Genomic DNA, 16631 nt, shown 5'->3' on the forward strand with positions numbered 1-16631 from the left:
CATCACATCAACAGTGGAGGCTTAGTAGGTAATGTTAGGCAAATTTTACAGAAAACTAAAACTAAGTGGAAACTTATCCTCACATGTACAGCTTAGAATTCAAAGATTCAAAATCTCTATACAGATTTCTGGGCTCTTTTTTCAATTTAATTTTTAAATAATTTATTGAGGTATAACTGATATACAATAAAAGGCTCATATTTAAAGTATACAATTTGATAAGTTTTGACATATTTATACACCCATGCACCATCACCAAGACAAAAATAAACCTATCAGTCACTCCAAAAAGCATCCTTAATGCACCTTTGTAATCCCTCCTCTTTCCCCACCCCAAACTTTGGCACCAGGTAAATCTATTTTTGTCTCTAGAGATAAGTTTGCATTTTCCAGAATTTTTAAAAATTGGAACTGTAATTATGCAAGATATACTTTTTTAAGTGGCTCCTTTCACTGTTAGTAATTGAGATTCATTCATGTTGCTGTATAAATCAATAATCTTTCTTTTAAATGCTGAGTAGTTAGTAGGTTTAGAACAAATTTCCCCAAAAGTACTGCCTTACTGAATTCCAAAAATGTTGATATTTTCATTTAGTTCAAATACTTTTAAATTTCCCTTCTTTGATTTGTGGGTATTTAGAATTGTTTTATTTAGTTTAAATACTGGGATATTTTCTAGGTATCTTTCTGCTATTGGTTTCTAATTTAATTCCATTGTGGCCCTAGAACATAGCTCATATGACTAGAATCTTCACAAATTTATTGCGACTGGAGTGCCTGGGTGGCTCAGTCGTTAAGCATCTGCCTTCAGCTCAGGTCATGATTCCAAGGTCCTGGGATCGAGCCCCGCATTGGCTCCCTGCTCCACGGGAAGCCTGCTTCTCCCTCTCCCAGACCCCTGCTTGTGTTCCCTCTCTCGCTGTCTCTCTCTGTCAAACAAATAAAAATTTAAAAAAATTTATTGAGACTTGTATTATGGCTCAGAATATGGTCTATCTTGGTAAAAGTTCTGTGTGTATCTGAAAAGAGTGTATTCTGGTGTGGTTAGGTGGAGTGTTATATAAATGTTATATAAATGTTAAGTCGACTGGTAATGCTGTTCAAGTCTTTCGTATCTGTACTAATCTTTAGTCCCCTTATTCTATCAATTATTGAAAGAGGGATGTTAAAATCTATTTATTAAAGATTTTATTTATTTGACACAGAGAGAGAGAGAGCACAAGCAGGGGGAGCGGCAGAAGGAGAAGGAGAAGCAGGCTTCCTGCTGAGCAGGGATCCCAATGCAGGGCTCGATCCCAGGATCCTGGGATCATGACCTGAGCCAAAGGCGAAAAGCAGATGCTTAACTGACTGAGCCACCTAGGCACCCCTTTTCAAAAGTTTTTTTTTAACACTTATTAACAATATCATAGTCCTAATATGATCACACTAAATGATAGTGATTTATTTTCTTAATATTAAGCCACCCCTGCATTCCAAAAATAATCTTTACTTAGTTGTAGAGTATTATTCTTTTGTACATTGATGAATTCTCTTTGCTAACATGTTATTTAGAAGAACTGCCCCTCCAAGAAGGAACTTTCTTTCTGTCTCTCTCTCTCTCTTTTGTGGTTAAATAATTTAATAAGATTACCAACAGTGTTAAAAAAAAAAATTACCAACAGTGTGTTGATTACAAACAAGAGAAAGGTGATAGGGGTGGTGAATTTTCCAAATGGGGAACCAGAATCTGCAGGGGCAGGGCCCAGGGGTCCAGGGTGGGGCAGCTCCGTAATAAGTAATGGAGCAAGGGGGCAGGGCTGCTCCCTCCTTCTTGACAGAATCAGCTTCTTCTTGCCACCAGCATCTCACAGAAGAGGTCTATGCTCACAGCTTCCAGGATGGACTGGATCCACTTTTCTTTTCCGCCTGCATGGGTGCCGAAACCAGGTACATCTCCTGCCACCTGCCTTCGTTTTAGAGACTTTGATGAGCTGCCCCATGGTGCTGGAGATACAAAGCTCAAAGCAGTTTGGTTTCTGAGGCTCATCGAGATCTTGGATGTTCAGGTTCTCCACAGGGATGATTCCTCCCAGCTCCTTGTCCCTCATGTTCTCAAATGGTAGAGGCAGTTGTCTGTGGCCATAAACCAGCGCCAATTCCACACTTTCACCTGGCCTCCTTCCAGCTTAAGGAGCCAGTCCTCCTGGTCCAGGTTGAAGAAGGTATGGGTCAGACCATTCCCATCATCCTCAGGAATATTGAAGGGCTCATTCCAGATGCTGTCATAGAGATTCCTGAGCAGCTCCATAGGCAGGTCCCACCCTCGATGCCTCGGTTCATGGCCCCAAACTGCTCCAGGCCTGGCTTGTCCCAGATGTTGGGATTGTGAAGGCTGGTGTTCAGCATGATCAGGTGAAGGACAGCACCTCGCATATGTCTGTAGACTAGAAAACCCTGGGGTTCCCAAGCAGTATCACAGGGCAAAGGTTTCCATCATCTATCTGGCCAATCTTCTGGGCTCACAGGGAGGTAGAAAGCTCCATAGAAATTGCATGAGGGCCTGGGGCGCCTGGGTGGCTCAGTCATTTGGTGTCTGCCTTCAGCTCAGGTCATGATCCCAGAGTCCTGGGATGGAGCCCCACATCGGGCTCCCTGCTCTGTGGGAAGCCTGTTTCTGCCTTTCCCACTCCCCCTGCTATGTTCTCTCTCTCGCTGTCCCTGTCAAATAAATAAAATCTTAAAAAGAAAAAAAGAAATTGCATGAGGGTCTGCACTAGGTTGAGGTCCGTGAACTCATACAGATCCATAAAGGCATGGAGCCTTGGCAGGTTTAGCCCTTCCCTCTCCCCGAGGTAACCCCCATGGCTCTCTTGCTCAGGCCCTTGCCCTGGTACAGGAAACCCACATGCTCTGGAGAATCTCCTTTTCCACCAAAACCTAGATCCCCTTCTCGGGTCCATGTTGAAGCTCTTCCTGCCCATTGTTATCCTTCGATTCTGTTGCAAGGTTTTAACTGCCTTCTTTGGCTTCCAGACCTTCCACCTTGCCAATGGCTTTGCTGAGCGCCTCCCACGGGCGCTGGATTTCCATCAGCACCTCCAGCTTCCTCGGCTGCATGTTCTCCAGCTCCGTCCGCTTCTCCAGAGTCAGGTCTTGAGGTCTCCCAGGCACTACCCTCCACTGCGGCTAGGAAGGCCCACGGGGAGTCCAGGACAATCCTGTAGGTCTGGCCTGGATCTACGTTGGCCCGCGGGCTCAGGCTAGCCCACTCAAACTCTCCAGGGGCCACTGCCTCCTTCTCTGTGCCAGTCTTCAATGCTGAAATCTCTCCCTTCATCTCTCAGCCTCCCTGCCAGTGGGGAGTTTTGCATCTATAAGTGAGATTGGTTGCTAGTTCTCTCTACAAAAAACAAAAAAACTATAGCAAGCTATAGTGGAGAAGATGGAATCGCTGTGATGAAACAAAAAGAACATAACTTTATAAATCCGAAGATGACATTTAGCATTAAATATTTACTAGCAAGCCAAAACAAAACAATTTTAAAAACCTAAGCACTGTGTTCTATGATTCCACCATGCTTTGGCATGAAGCTTCAAACAAGATAAATGCAGTAATACAACAAAATTTAGAATTTTATTACCCTTAGTGTTGGCATCAGGCAACCACAAACCTTCCACCACAATGGCAAGACACTGAAACTTTTAGATATCCAGTGTCAGGTTCCATCCCTAAAGACATAGGCTATAGGTCTTCGTAGATTTTTTTTTAAGATTTTATTTATTTACTTGACAGAGAGAGAGAGCGAGGTCAGGAACACAAGCAGGGAGAGTAGGAGAGGGAGAAGCAGGCTTCCCTCTGAGCAGGGAGCCCGATGCGGGGCTCGATCCCAGGACCCCAGGATCATGACCTGAGCCAAAGGCAGACGTTTAATGACTGAGCCACCCAGGCGCCCCAGTCTTGATAGATTTTAACTGAAACGCTTTTGTGTTTTATCATTTCGTATACTATTACCAATTCATATAAGCATGAAAAGCATTTTTATTTAATTTAATTTATTTATTTGAGAGAGAGAGACACAGCGAGAGAGGGAACACAAGCAGGGGGAGTGGGAGAGGGAGAAGCAGGCTCTCTGCTGAGCAGGGAGCCCGATGCAGGGCTTGATCCTAGGACCCTGGGATCATGACCTGAGCCAAAGGCAGACACTTAACAACTGAGCCACCCAGGCGCCCCAAAAGCATTTTGATTTTAGCTAATCCACAGCACCACTATTTTCAGCAATGAGAGCCCATCCCTAATGTCCATTATTCCAATTAACAATCCATTAATGTCTCCAATATAAATTAATTTGTCATTCATTGGTTTAATAAGCAAAATATCTAATGTTGATTAGAGTTAAGAGGACTGAAGTGCTTCTAGCAATCCCTCTGGCGTATGAATTCCCAATTAAAATGCTAGCTGCACCTAGAGTATAATTTTAACCTAACACACCCATAATATTTTACTTTCTGTATTGAAATATTTTAAACTAAATTACAGGTATTGTAATACCAGATTCAAATACCAATTCTGCCACTTAATAGCTATGTGATATTGGGTATGAATGTAATTTGATCCCCCTGAGACTCAGTTTCTTAACATGTAAATTGGGGATAATACCTGGCAGAATGGTGAGAATTATATAATGGATATGAAAAGGCAATATAAACTCTGAAATAATCTACAAATTTTAGGTATTATTATTGGATAATAATACCTCCAATAGAAGTTAGGTTCTGTTGAGTTCCTTTGAGGATTTGGAAGGTTAGGCAATCTCTAATGTTCACCTATTGTAAACATTGCAGTTTTGATATTCTCTTTGCTTGTCTACAAAGACAGGGAGAAAAGCAAAATAAGTAAGTTATGAGGTCCTTAACCCAGAAGGGCAAAATAATTACCTTAGACTAGCACTGGGGCCATAACCCTCCCCGACTATTCCAGTGGAAGATTCTCTATCATATGAAGGCAGACTTAATAGATTTAATAAGAATAACTAATATCTATCCAGTGTTTACTAGATTCCAGGCAATGTGCTAAGTATATTATCTTATTTAATCCCCACAATGACCCAATAAAGTAGGTATTGCTTTTTAAGCCCATTTTAAAATGAGGAAACTAAGGGGGCGCCTGGCTGGCTCAGTCAGAAGAGGCTATGACTCTTGATTTCAGGGTTGTGAGTTGGATCCCCACATTGGGTGTAGAGATTATATTAAAAAGAAAAAATAAGTGAGGAAACTAATGGGGTTCCTGGCTGGCTCAGTTGGTAGAGCATGTGACTTTTGGTTGTGAGTTCAAGTCCCACGTTGGGTGTGGAGCCCACTTTTTTAAAAAATGAGGAAACTAAGGCTTAGAGAAATTAGGTAACTGCCCCGGTGATGGTTCAAGGATTTGAACTCAAGCCATTGTTCTTACAAAACAATTTTTTTTAAGATTTTATTTGACAGAGAGAGCACAAGCAGGTGGAGAGGCAGGCAGAGGGAGAAGCAGGTTCCCCACTGAGCAAGGAGCCCAATGAGGGGCTCGATCTCAGGACCCTGGGATTATGACCTGGGCCAAAGACAGCCGCTTAACCGACTGAGCCACCCAGGAGGCCCTCAAGCAGTTGTTCTTAACCTATATTCTAAATACAGCAGTTCATATATCTATATATTTTGTACAACATATATATGAATTTTCTCTCACATCCTGGGCTTAAGAACAAGGGGGCAGACAAAATGCATGATGTTGCTTTCCTTTACTGGAAACAAACATATATTCATTCATTTATACATTCAGCTAGTTTTTCTGGGGAAATTCAAGAATATTAACCACAAAAGCACTGTAGAAGCATACCTATACTGCTTTTTCTGTGTTTCAGCTCATGTTTCTCCTCTTTTCTCAACTTCAAATTATTTTCCCTCTTTTTAGTCTTCTCTTTCCTCATATGTGATAGATTGTCTGCAAAGATAATGACCAGTATAGTTCCTCCCATTCCTATATACACATACTGCTCTTCTCATCAAAAGGTGGCATTTATCTGCCCCCCACCCCCACCTTGAATCTGGACTGGCCTTGTTACTTGCTTTAACCATGAGAATGTGGTGGAAATAGCTGTGACAATTTGAGAGTCAGGACTCAAGAGACTTTGGTAGTTTTTACTTTTCACTTCCTTGGAGCCTTGTAGAGAAGTCCAGCTATCCTGCTGGAGAGATTATATGGAGAGAAAAGTTCCAGCCAACAGCAGGCACCTGCTAACCAATGTGTGAGGCTCTATTGGATCACTCAGACTTAGTCGAGCCTCTAGATGACTGTCACATGAGTGAACCCAGAGGATACCACATGGAGCAGAAAAGCCACATAGTTGTGGCCAGCCAACACACAAAATAGTAAGAAATAATAAATTGTTGTTTAAAGCTACTTTGTGGTTATGCAGCAAAGGCTATTTATTTGCAATATGATGGGCCAGAAACATTTAGATAGAATGGCCAGTCACATCCTTCAGAGATGTCTTCAGTTAAAGAGATGACCGTTTTTGTGATATCTACAAAAGAGCTTGAAGCAGTAAAGTAAAATATGTGGCTGATTTGGGTTTGTCTTATCCAATTCTAGATCAACCAGCATAAAGAAAAGAAAACTACATACTAAGATCTTTCATTTTTTTCTGGCCACAATAAGAAAACATGAGTATGTCTCATTTTGTCCAATATTACATCTGTTGGACTTGAGCCAAACAGGAAAACAGGTTCTCTGACATAAACATCTTCCTCCTTGAATTTGTCTCTAAGGTGCAAAGAGGCTGCTTCCTTCCTCTGAGAGTTAGAAGCCTACACTTACAGGATGGAGAATATACCAAAATATCAAGCTTCCTAGGAGCTGCACTTAGAAATGTAGTCAATTCTCAGTTGTCCATGTAATGGAAGTTAAAGCCAGTAAAATATAGTTTAAAACTTACCTGAGGGAAACATTTTATTTTGTACTATACTGAGGTTCACTTTTCTCATTATATTTTACCCATGGCATGTTATTAAATTTGACATCTCATTCCCCCCAAACCCAATAGGGAAAGGAGGCCCCAAAATATTAGGGAAAAAACATTTTATTTTATTTATTTTTAAGTAGGTTCCACGCCCAGAGTAGAGCCCAGCACAGGGCCCAAACTCAAGGACCCTGAGATCAAGACCTGAGCTGAGATCAAGAGTCAGATGCTTAACTGACTGAGCCACCCAGGCACAGCCAACAACAAAAAAATTTTAATTAAAATTGTTCAACAATAAAATTTAAGCACTGAGTAGACAGTGCCAACTTTACCAGTTATTTCATGAGTTAGAATATGACAAAATCAAGGTACAAAATTCCTCTCCCCTACCCACAATTACTACAGGGAGAGGGAATGTAAGAAATTGAGAGTTGCTTCTGATGAAGTAGAGGAAAGGAGGCTGAAGGAAAGAAAAACCTAAAGGTGATCTATAAATACAAAGGAGAGGCATTGACTTTGTTTCCAAAGACAGAATGTGAAGGGGAGAAATGGTGATTGAAGTAGGTAGATTCAAATGGTTCTTTTTAAAAAATGGATTCTCACTTCTGAGAGGGAGCAGGGAGAAACCACAATGCTGGGAAATGAACAGTTCCATTAAAATGGCGATTACTTTAACTGGGTACAACTATTTCTCTACCCAGGAGATACCCTAGCCAGATGCTAAGACTGGGCAATCATTTTTAACCCTTTCTAGCTTGTTAAAAAAAAGTCTTTGCTCCTACTCTTGTCCCAGGAAGTGTGAAGAATATCAAATACTGAACACCTAGGCACACATATGATAACCTCTTGCTGTCATAGGTATTTGCAGGAGGATAGGGGACCTTGAGAAAGCCATAAAAAGAGGACCTAGAAATGAAGTAGCTGGGATTCACACAAGCCTCTCCCCCTAATTACCCCAAAGCTCTTCCCTCTGCTATGCCTTCTATTCCCCCTTGAAAATGAAAAATACAACCAAATTTTGAAGTTGTGTTGGGGCGCCTGGGTGGCTCAGTCATTAAGCGTCTGCCTTTGGCTCGGGTCATGGTCCCAGGGATCGAGTCCCGCATTGGGCTCCCTGCTCAGTGGGAAACCTGCTTCTCCCTCTCCCACTCCCCCTGCTTGTGTTCCCTCTCTCGCTGTCTCTCTCTCTGTCAAATAAATAAATAAAATCTTTTAAAAAATGGTATAATATGTAAACATGTCTGAGGTAGAGACTTGTTAGCCACCTATCTCAACATCTCTTCTTCTTCCTAAGTCACACCATCTCTGATTTTAGCTTGGCACATAATCATGTGGATCAAACATTCCCATTCTCCCAGTCTCATCCTTGCAGATGGATGTAGCCACATGAGTTTTCAATGAGGTACAAGTTGTAATACAGCTTTTGGCAGACTGATTTAAGAGTGCTGGCAGAACAAAGCAAAACAAAACAAAACAACAAAGAGTGCTGGCTCTATGAGGGCAAGGATTTTTGTTTTGTTCAGTTATATTTTGAGCATCTACAGTGCCTGGGCCATAGTAGCTGTTCCATAAATATCTGTTGAATAAATGAATGAAAGAAATGACTGTTACAGGTCAGGCCTAGAGATACAACACAACAAAATCCCTGACTTCACGGAAACTGTAATTCTATAGTGAAAATTAAAAATATTTATTTTTATTTATTTTTGAAAATGAAAATATTTAAATAGCAAAACTTTACTATTTAGCTTACAAAGTATTTTTAAATTATTTTAAAAATTGAGATGCTATTGACATACAACACTATATAGTTTTTGTAGTAAGTATTCTTTTTTTTTTAAGATTTTATTTATTTGTCAGAGAGAGCATGAGCAGGGGGAGCAGTAGGGAGAGGGAGAAGCAAACTCCCCACTGAATAGGGAGCCCAGTGTGGGACTCAATCCCAGGGCCCCGGGATCATGACCTGAGCCGAAGGCAGACGCTCAACCGACTGAGCCCCCCAGGCGCCCCTGGAGTAAGTATTATTTTTTTTTAAAGATTTTATTTATTTATTTGAGAGAGAGAGAATGAGAGATAGAGAGCACGAGAGGGAAGAGGGTCAGAGGGAGGAGCAGACTCCCTGCCGAGCAGGGAGCCCGATGTGGGACTCGATCCCAGGACTCCGGGATCATGACCTGAGCCGAAGGCAGTCGCTTAACCAACTGAGCCACCCAGGCGCCCTGGAGTAAGTATTCTTAAGTCTGTGTCAGGACTCTTATCAGGAATACACTGTTCTGTTATTGGTTATCATTAAAATTTTACAAAGGTGATTGGATCTCTATCAAATAATCACTTTAACATATGCCTGATCATTTTTGGCAAATTGTCTCAGTCAGCTTGGGCTGCTGTAACAAAGTACTATAAACTAGGTGGCTTATAAACAGAAATTTCTCACAGTTCTGGAGGTTAGAAGTCTGAGATCAGGCTACTAGCATGGTTAGGTTCTGCTGAGGACCCTCTTCCAGGTTGCAGACTGCCAACTTTTTGTTGTACGCTTGCAGGGTAGAAAGAGGGGAAGAGAGAATTCTCTGAGGTCTCTTCTACAAGGGTACTAATACCATTCATGAGGGGCTTCACCCTCATGACCAATTTACCTCCCAAAGGCCCCCACCTTCTAATTCCATCACATTGGGGTTAGGATTTCAATGTATGAATTTTGGGAGTACATAAACATTCATTCCATTGCACAAACCCAAAACTGTAACATTCCAGGATTAGAATACCAAAAATAGTTCTATCTATATCTGTATCTATATATATACACACACACAAAAGATCCATCCTTCTTACAAGCCAAGCCTTGAGTTTTTCTAAGTGTGAAGGAGTTTAGAATATATCCCTTACACTTACTTTCATCTCCTTCTCTTTTCCTAAACCATCTCTCTCTTCTCTAGGTTTTATCCTCTTCTGCCTCATGCCAGACTTTGTTTTCTCAGTTATCCTGTCTTCTCTAATACCTCTGTTTCCCCTGGCTTCTCTCATCCTTCAAACATGATTTAAAAACCAAAATCAAAAACAGATCCCCTCCTAATTCCTAAACAAGCCACAAAAATAAAAACCTTTCCCTTGACGACTAAATATATACAATATAATAATCTCTTCTTATTCCTATATCTGTCCCGTTCAGTCTCAGCTAATGGTGTTGCATTTTACCCAATCTCCCCAACTAGAAACCTCCTTATCTATTCCTACCCTCCTTTTTTAAGATTTTATTTGCCAGAGAAAGAGAGAGCATGCACAAGCAGGGGGAGAGACAGAAGGAGAGGGAAAGGGATAAGCAGGCTCCCCGCTGAGCGGAGAGCCTGATGTGGGGCTCCATCCCAGGACCCTGGGATCATGACCTGAGCCGAAGGCAGACGCTTAACCGACTGAGCAACCGAGGAATCCCCCTCCTCCCCTTTTCTTTTCTTTTTTGTCTTCCCCTTTTCTAATTGGTCTTCAAATTTATCAAAATTCTGGGTGAGCTTTTTTTTTCTTCACTCGTACAGCTACTGCTTTAGCTCTGGGCCTACTCTCTTACCTAAACAATCATAACTGGTCTGTCTGCAGTCTTTCTCCACTCCAGATGGTGAATTATATTCCACAAACATTTGTTGCCAGACACATATGTGTCTGGCATTAGAAACACAAAAGACAAATATGACACTCAAGAAACTTGTGCACCCACACTATAGCATCAGTACTATTAAAAATTTCTTTGTTAAAGAATCAGGTTCAAACTCCATAAGCAGTCATATTGGGCCCTTCACCATTTGGCCTGAATCCACCTCTTCAGCCTTAACTCTCACCATTCTACTTTACCTACAGTCTCTTCTAAGCTCCAGCCACAATAAACTACACAGATCTTGGGGCACCTGGGTGGCTCAGTCGTTAAGCGTCTGCCTTCGGCTCAGGTCATAGTCCCAGAGGGTTCTGGGATCAAGCCCCACATCAGGCACCCTGCTCAGCAAGAAGCCTGCTTCTCCCTCTCCCACTCCCCCTGCTTATGTTCCCTCTCTCTCTGTGTCTCTGTCAAATAAATAAAATCTTAAAAAAAAACCAAAAACTGCACAGATCTCTCAAAATTCCATTGCTCCTGCTTCGCATATACTATATTTTCTGTCAGGAATATGCTCTTTTTAAAAAATATATTTTTATTTTTAAAATATTTTATTTATATTATTTGAGAGAGCGAGAGCACATGTGCATGTGCAACCAGGGGCAGGGGCAGAAGGAGAGGGAGAGAATCTCAAGCAGGTTCCATGCTGAGTGTGGAGCCGAATGAGGGGCTTGATATCATGATCCTGAGATCATGAAGGCAGACGCTTAACCACCTGAGCCACCCAGGTGCCCTGGATGGTATTTTTTTTTAAAGATTTTATTTATTTGAGAGAGAGAGAGAGAGAGCATGAGCAGGGAGGAGGGGCAGAGAGGGACAAGCAGCCTCCCCACTGAGCAGGGAGTCTAACGGGGGGCTTGATCCCAGGACCCTGAGATCATGACCTGAGCCAAAGGCAGAGGCTTAACCGACTGAGCCACCCAGGCACCCTGAAATGGTATTTTTTTTTTAAGATTTTTAAATTTGTTTTAGAGAGAGACAGTGTGGGGGAGGGGGTAGAGGGAGAGTCTTAAGCACGACCCTGAGATCATGACTGGAGTTGAAACCGAGTCAGATGCTTAACCAACTGCACCACCCAGGCACCCCCAAATGGTATTTTATAGCCCTTATTTCCTAGAAAAGAGAGCATTAAAAGAATTTCAGGTGAACAACTAAAAAATCAGGAAAAAAGAAGGTCCCCTTAACTATGAAACTAATCCTATTTCTCCATTATCCCATATTCCTGCAAGATGCTAAACAAAATGGTGTTAATATTCCTCCAAAATCTAATGTCTAATGTATATGTATATGTAACCTTCTTCTGGTCACTTCCTACCATATACAATGGAAAGAGCACAATGAAGTATCATGGCAAACAGAGTTACCCAAGAACTATATACTACCTTCCCTTGTCTTAAGACCATGAAATTAAAAGAAAACTATTACCTGATTTCTTCTGATTCCAGAGAATATTGCTAATTTACATAGAAATAAGCATATAGCACTCACATCACTTGTTTTATAGTCTTATTTTTTATACTATGAACTCTAGGTATGTATATACTGTAAGGTGATATTTGGGATAGAATATCATTTTTATTTTTTTTTTAAGATTTTATTTATTTGATAGAGACACAGAGAAAGAGGGAACACAAGCAGGGGGAGTGGGAGAGGGAGAAGCAGGCTTCCCACTGAGCAGGGAGCCCGATGTGGGGCTCGATCCCAGGAACTTGGGACCATGACCTGAGCCGAAGGCAGACGCTTAACGACTGAGCCACCCAGGTGCCCCTAGAATATCATTTTTTTTAAAGATTTTATTTATTTGACAGAGAGACTAATTTTATTTTATTTTTTTAAACATTTTATTAAGATTTTATTTATTTATTTGAGAGAGAGAGAATGAGAGAGAGAGAGCATGAGAGGGAAGAGGGTCAGAGGGAGAAGCAGACTCCCCGCTGAGCAGGGAGCCCGATGCGGGACTCGATCCTGGGACTCCAGGATCCTGACCTGAGCCGAAGGCAGTCACTTAACCAACTGAGCCACCCAGGCGCCCCAGAAAGACTAATTTTAAAAAAAATTAGTAAAAGCAGCACAGAAACAATTTGTCAATTATAATTGTAGCATAAATCTTCTCCCTGGTATTTTTTTTTTTTAAGATTTTAATTTTAAGGTATCTCCACACCCAATGTGGGGCTTGAGCTCACAACCCTGAGACAGAGTCAGGTTCTTTATGAACTGAGCTTGCCAGGCACCCCTCCCTGATATTTGTCTGAGGACTGAGTTTAAATGTGGGTCCAGGGGCGCCTGGGTGGCTCAGTCATTAAGCGTCGGCCTTCGGCTCAGGTCATGATCCCAGGGTTCTGAGATCGAGCCCCGCATCGGGCTCCCTGCTCCGCAGGAAGCCTGCTTCTCCCTCTCCCACTCCTCCTGTGTTCCCTCTTTCACTGTGTCTGTCAAATAAATAAAATCTTTAAAAAAAAAAATAAATGTGGGTCCATAGACACTAAGAGCAAAAGAGAAGTTTATAGATTAACATGAGCATTACAAAAATTATAGCAGGTGAGAACAGTCAGTTTTATGAGGGGATTTTTTTTTTTTTTTAAAGATTGTAGTTATGGGCGCCTGGGTGGCTCAGATGGTTGAGCATATGCCTTCAGCTCAGGTCATCCCAGGGTCCTGGGATCGAGCCCCACATCGGGCTCCCTGCTCCTTGGGAGCCTGCTTCTCCCTCTGCCTCTCTCTCTGTCTCTCATGAATAAATAAAAATAAAAATAAAAAATCTTAAAAAAAAAAGATTGTAGTTATTTATTTGACAGAAAGCACAAGCAGGAGGAGCAGGAGAGAGAGAAGCAGACTCCCTGCTGAGTTCGATCCTGGGACTCTGGGATCATGACCTGAACTGAAGGCAGATGCTTAACCGACTGAGCAACCCAGGAACCCCAGAGATTTTCTAATAAGAACTTGGGTTGTTAATTTTGTATTCGTAAGGCAAATAAAGGGAAGGAGGCAAAGTAGGAATCTGTTCTAGATATAGGGAGTAAGAAATTGGGTCATAAAGTTTAAGGGAGACATCATCACCTAGCTCAATATCACATACAGCAACTTAAATTATGTTCTCTGATACCGTCATCTTCCCACAGTTTGGAATCCTACCCTATCAGTCTGGTTTTGCAGTAATGGGAAGGGTTAAAAACAACTATGTCTCATGTTGAGCTTTTTGCTATTCTGTTTTGCTACCAGACTAACTGTGGGCTGACAAAAGCATGAAGAGCTCTAGGAGAAGGAAGAGGCTATAAAAAGCTAATCTACCTTTTATTTATTTATTTTTCAAGATTTTATTTATTTGACAGAGAGAGACACAGCAAGAGAGGGAACACAAGCAGGGGGAGTGGGAGAGGGAGAAGCAGGCTTCCCGCTGCGGGGCTTGATCCCAGGACCCTGGCATCATGACCTGAGCTGGAGGCAGATGCTTAACGACTGAGACACCCAGGTGCCCTTTGAATATAATTTTTAGAGAATTTAAATATATTTCATTTTTTTAAATTAAGTAGGCTCCATGCCCAATGTGGGGCTTGAACTCATTACCCTGAAATCAAGAGTCGCATGCCTCACTGACTAAGGCAGCCAGGCACCCCCAAATATATTTCATTTTAAAAGGTAGATTAGCTGGGCGCCTGGGTGGCTCAGTCGGATTTTCTTTTCTCTTAGGGGATTGTTAGGATTAAACCTGTGAAATGGGATCTAATACTTGCCAAGTATTTTTTAGTTTCTGTCATTTCAGGTTGCAGATTTCTCTCCCAAAAGCCCTGACACTATAATTATACACATTTGAACCTAGATTTTGCCCCCTACTAGAAACAGAACTTGTTAGGGAGTTTGAAAAAGAACTCTGGTACAACTTGGGTTGCTACCCGCTAATAGTTGATATAACATGTAAAAGCATGGATAAACCTTATTACAAAGGGTGAAGAAGCCATTTCCAGACCTACTAACATGAGATCCCTTGAAATATATCCAATGAGGATAGTTAAAAAAATATGAATTAGGTAGGAAACAATGGGCCTTAATTTTCAAAATTTTTGTGTGAAAAGCAGTTTTTCCCATAGCACTTCTTTTGATAAGGGAAATTGCCAGATATTTGAGGTTGCAGTCTTCTAAATGCTATCTTCAATTCAGTTCTTCTATTTCTCACTTCATCTTATATGCTACCAAATTAATCTATCTAGAACACAAGTGTTACTCCCCTCCAAAAAAACTTCAACACCTTTCCATTGTCAGAGAAATAAGTTTAAAACAACCTGATATTCAGTACCACCATTTTTTGGTTGTGACCTACCTTCTAAACTTTATCTTGAATTATTTTCCTACACTCTGGGCTAGCCCAGGCCAGGGGTTGGCAAACCATAGCCCACAGACTAAATCCAGCAGACTACCAATTTCTGGATGGCCGTCAAGTGATTTTTACATTTTCTTTCTTTCTTTTTTTAAGATTTTATTTATTTGAGAGAGAGAGAGCACAAGTGGGAGGAGAGGGAGAAGGAGGCCCCCTGCTGAGCAGGGAGCCCGATGTGGGGCTCAATCCCAGGACCCTGGGATTACAACCTGAGCCGAAGGCAGACGCTTAACCAACTGAGCCACCCAAGAGCCCCTAATTTTTTTTTTTTTAAGATTTTATTTATTTATTTGACAGAGAGAGACACAGCGAGAGAGGGAACACAAGCAGGGGGAGTGGCAGAGGGAGAAGCAGGCTTCCCGCCAAGCAGGGAGCCCGATGTGGGGCTTGATCCCAGGACCCTGGGATCATGACCTGAGCCGAAGGCAGACGCTTAACGACTGAGCCACCCAGGCACCCAAGCCCCTGATTTTTTTTTATAGATTATTTTACTTACTTTTTAGAGGGGGCAGGGAGAGTGCAGGAGCCAGAGGAGGGGCAGAGGGAGGAGAGAGAATCTCAAGCAGACTTCCTGCTGAGTGTGGAGCTGAGACAGGGCTAGATTCCAGCACCCTGAGATCATGACCTGAGCCAAAATCAAGAATCAGACCCTTAACCGACTGAGCCACCCAGGTGCCCCAATCTTTACATTTTCAAAAGGTTGGAAAAGAATATCTTGGGCCGTGTGAATATAAGAAATTCAAATTTCAGCATTCTTAGTTTCCTTTTTTTTGAACACAGCCACTCATTTGTTTACATATTTTTATGGTTGATTTCATGTTACAATAGCAGTTCAGAAGGTGCAACTTATCTTGTAACTTATCTGACTCCTTACAGTAAGTCAGGCAACCCCTGACCTAGATACTCTTTTCTCTCTTCACCTATCAAGATTCCTGCTTGAAATTCCTCCCATTCATTCCTGCTGTCACCTTTAGGAGGCTGTCAAAGAAGAGTTTTCAAAAAATTTGAAAAACATAATTCTCCTACAAATATAAAATTAACACGAGACAAATATTTATTTAACTCACTGACGGAACTAGTAAGATGGTAAAGCTGGTTTCAAGAGCATTTAAAGAACTAGGTATTTATAGGCATAAAAATAAAGAGAATAAGGTTGCAGGTTAAACAAAACTGGCTAGTGTTCTACAGAGCAATAAAACTAACTTTGGGGTTAGCTTTTTTATCACTCAGAAAATTTGAGCTCTCAGTATATTATAAATAGTAAAGTCAAACATAGGTACCTTCTCCTTAGAGAACAATCCTTGGGGAGGCAGGTTAGACCATGTCCCAATATGAACTGAAAGGTCATCCCTCCATTCCTTGCTTTATTTCCATGTTAGGGATTAATTTTTCTTAACAAGGCCTGACCTAATCCTTCCAGTCAATATCGACCTCTCCTTTTATTCTCCCATTATTTTTTGTACTTCCGTTATAACACTCTATCTCGACTTGCGTATTTTGTTTTCCCCAACAGGCAGTAGGCTCCTTAAAATCACAGTATTTGAAAGCTGGGATTTAACACCCCTTTCAAACGAAGCATAGTGTCCAATGTCCCTAGTTCCCACTACCTGCCTTGTGCAGCATAGACCACTAGGTCCTTAATGTTAAT

The 16631-nt window shown here is 41.6% G+C and overlaps 1 pseudogene; it reads right to left on the minus strand.

Annotated features, from left to right (window-relative positions):
• Positions 1 to 1328: 1328 nt before the first annotated feature.
• Positions 1329 to 16569, minus strand: LOC113921898 (annotated as a pseudogene).
• Positions 16570 to 16631: the final 62 nt, after the last annotated feature.

This window comes from Zalophus californianus, chromosome 9 (assembly GCF_009762305.2).
Source record: "Zalophus californianus isolate mZalCal1 chromosome 9, mZalCal1.pri.v2, whole genome shotgun sequence".
NCBI classification, from domain to species: domain Eukaryota; kingdom Metazoa; phylum Chordata; class Mammalia; order Carnivora; family Otariidae; genus Zalophus; species Zalophus californianus.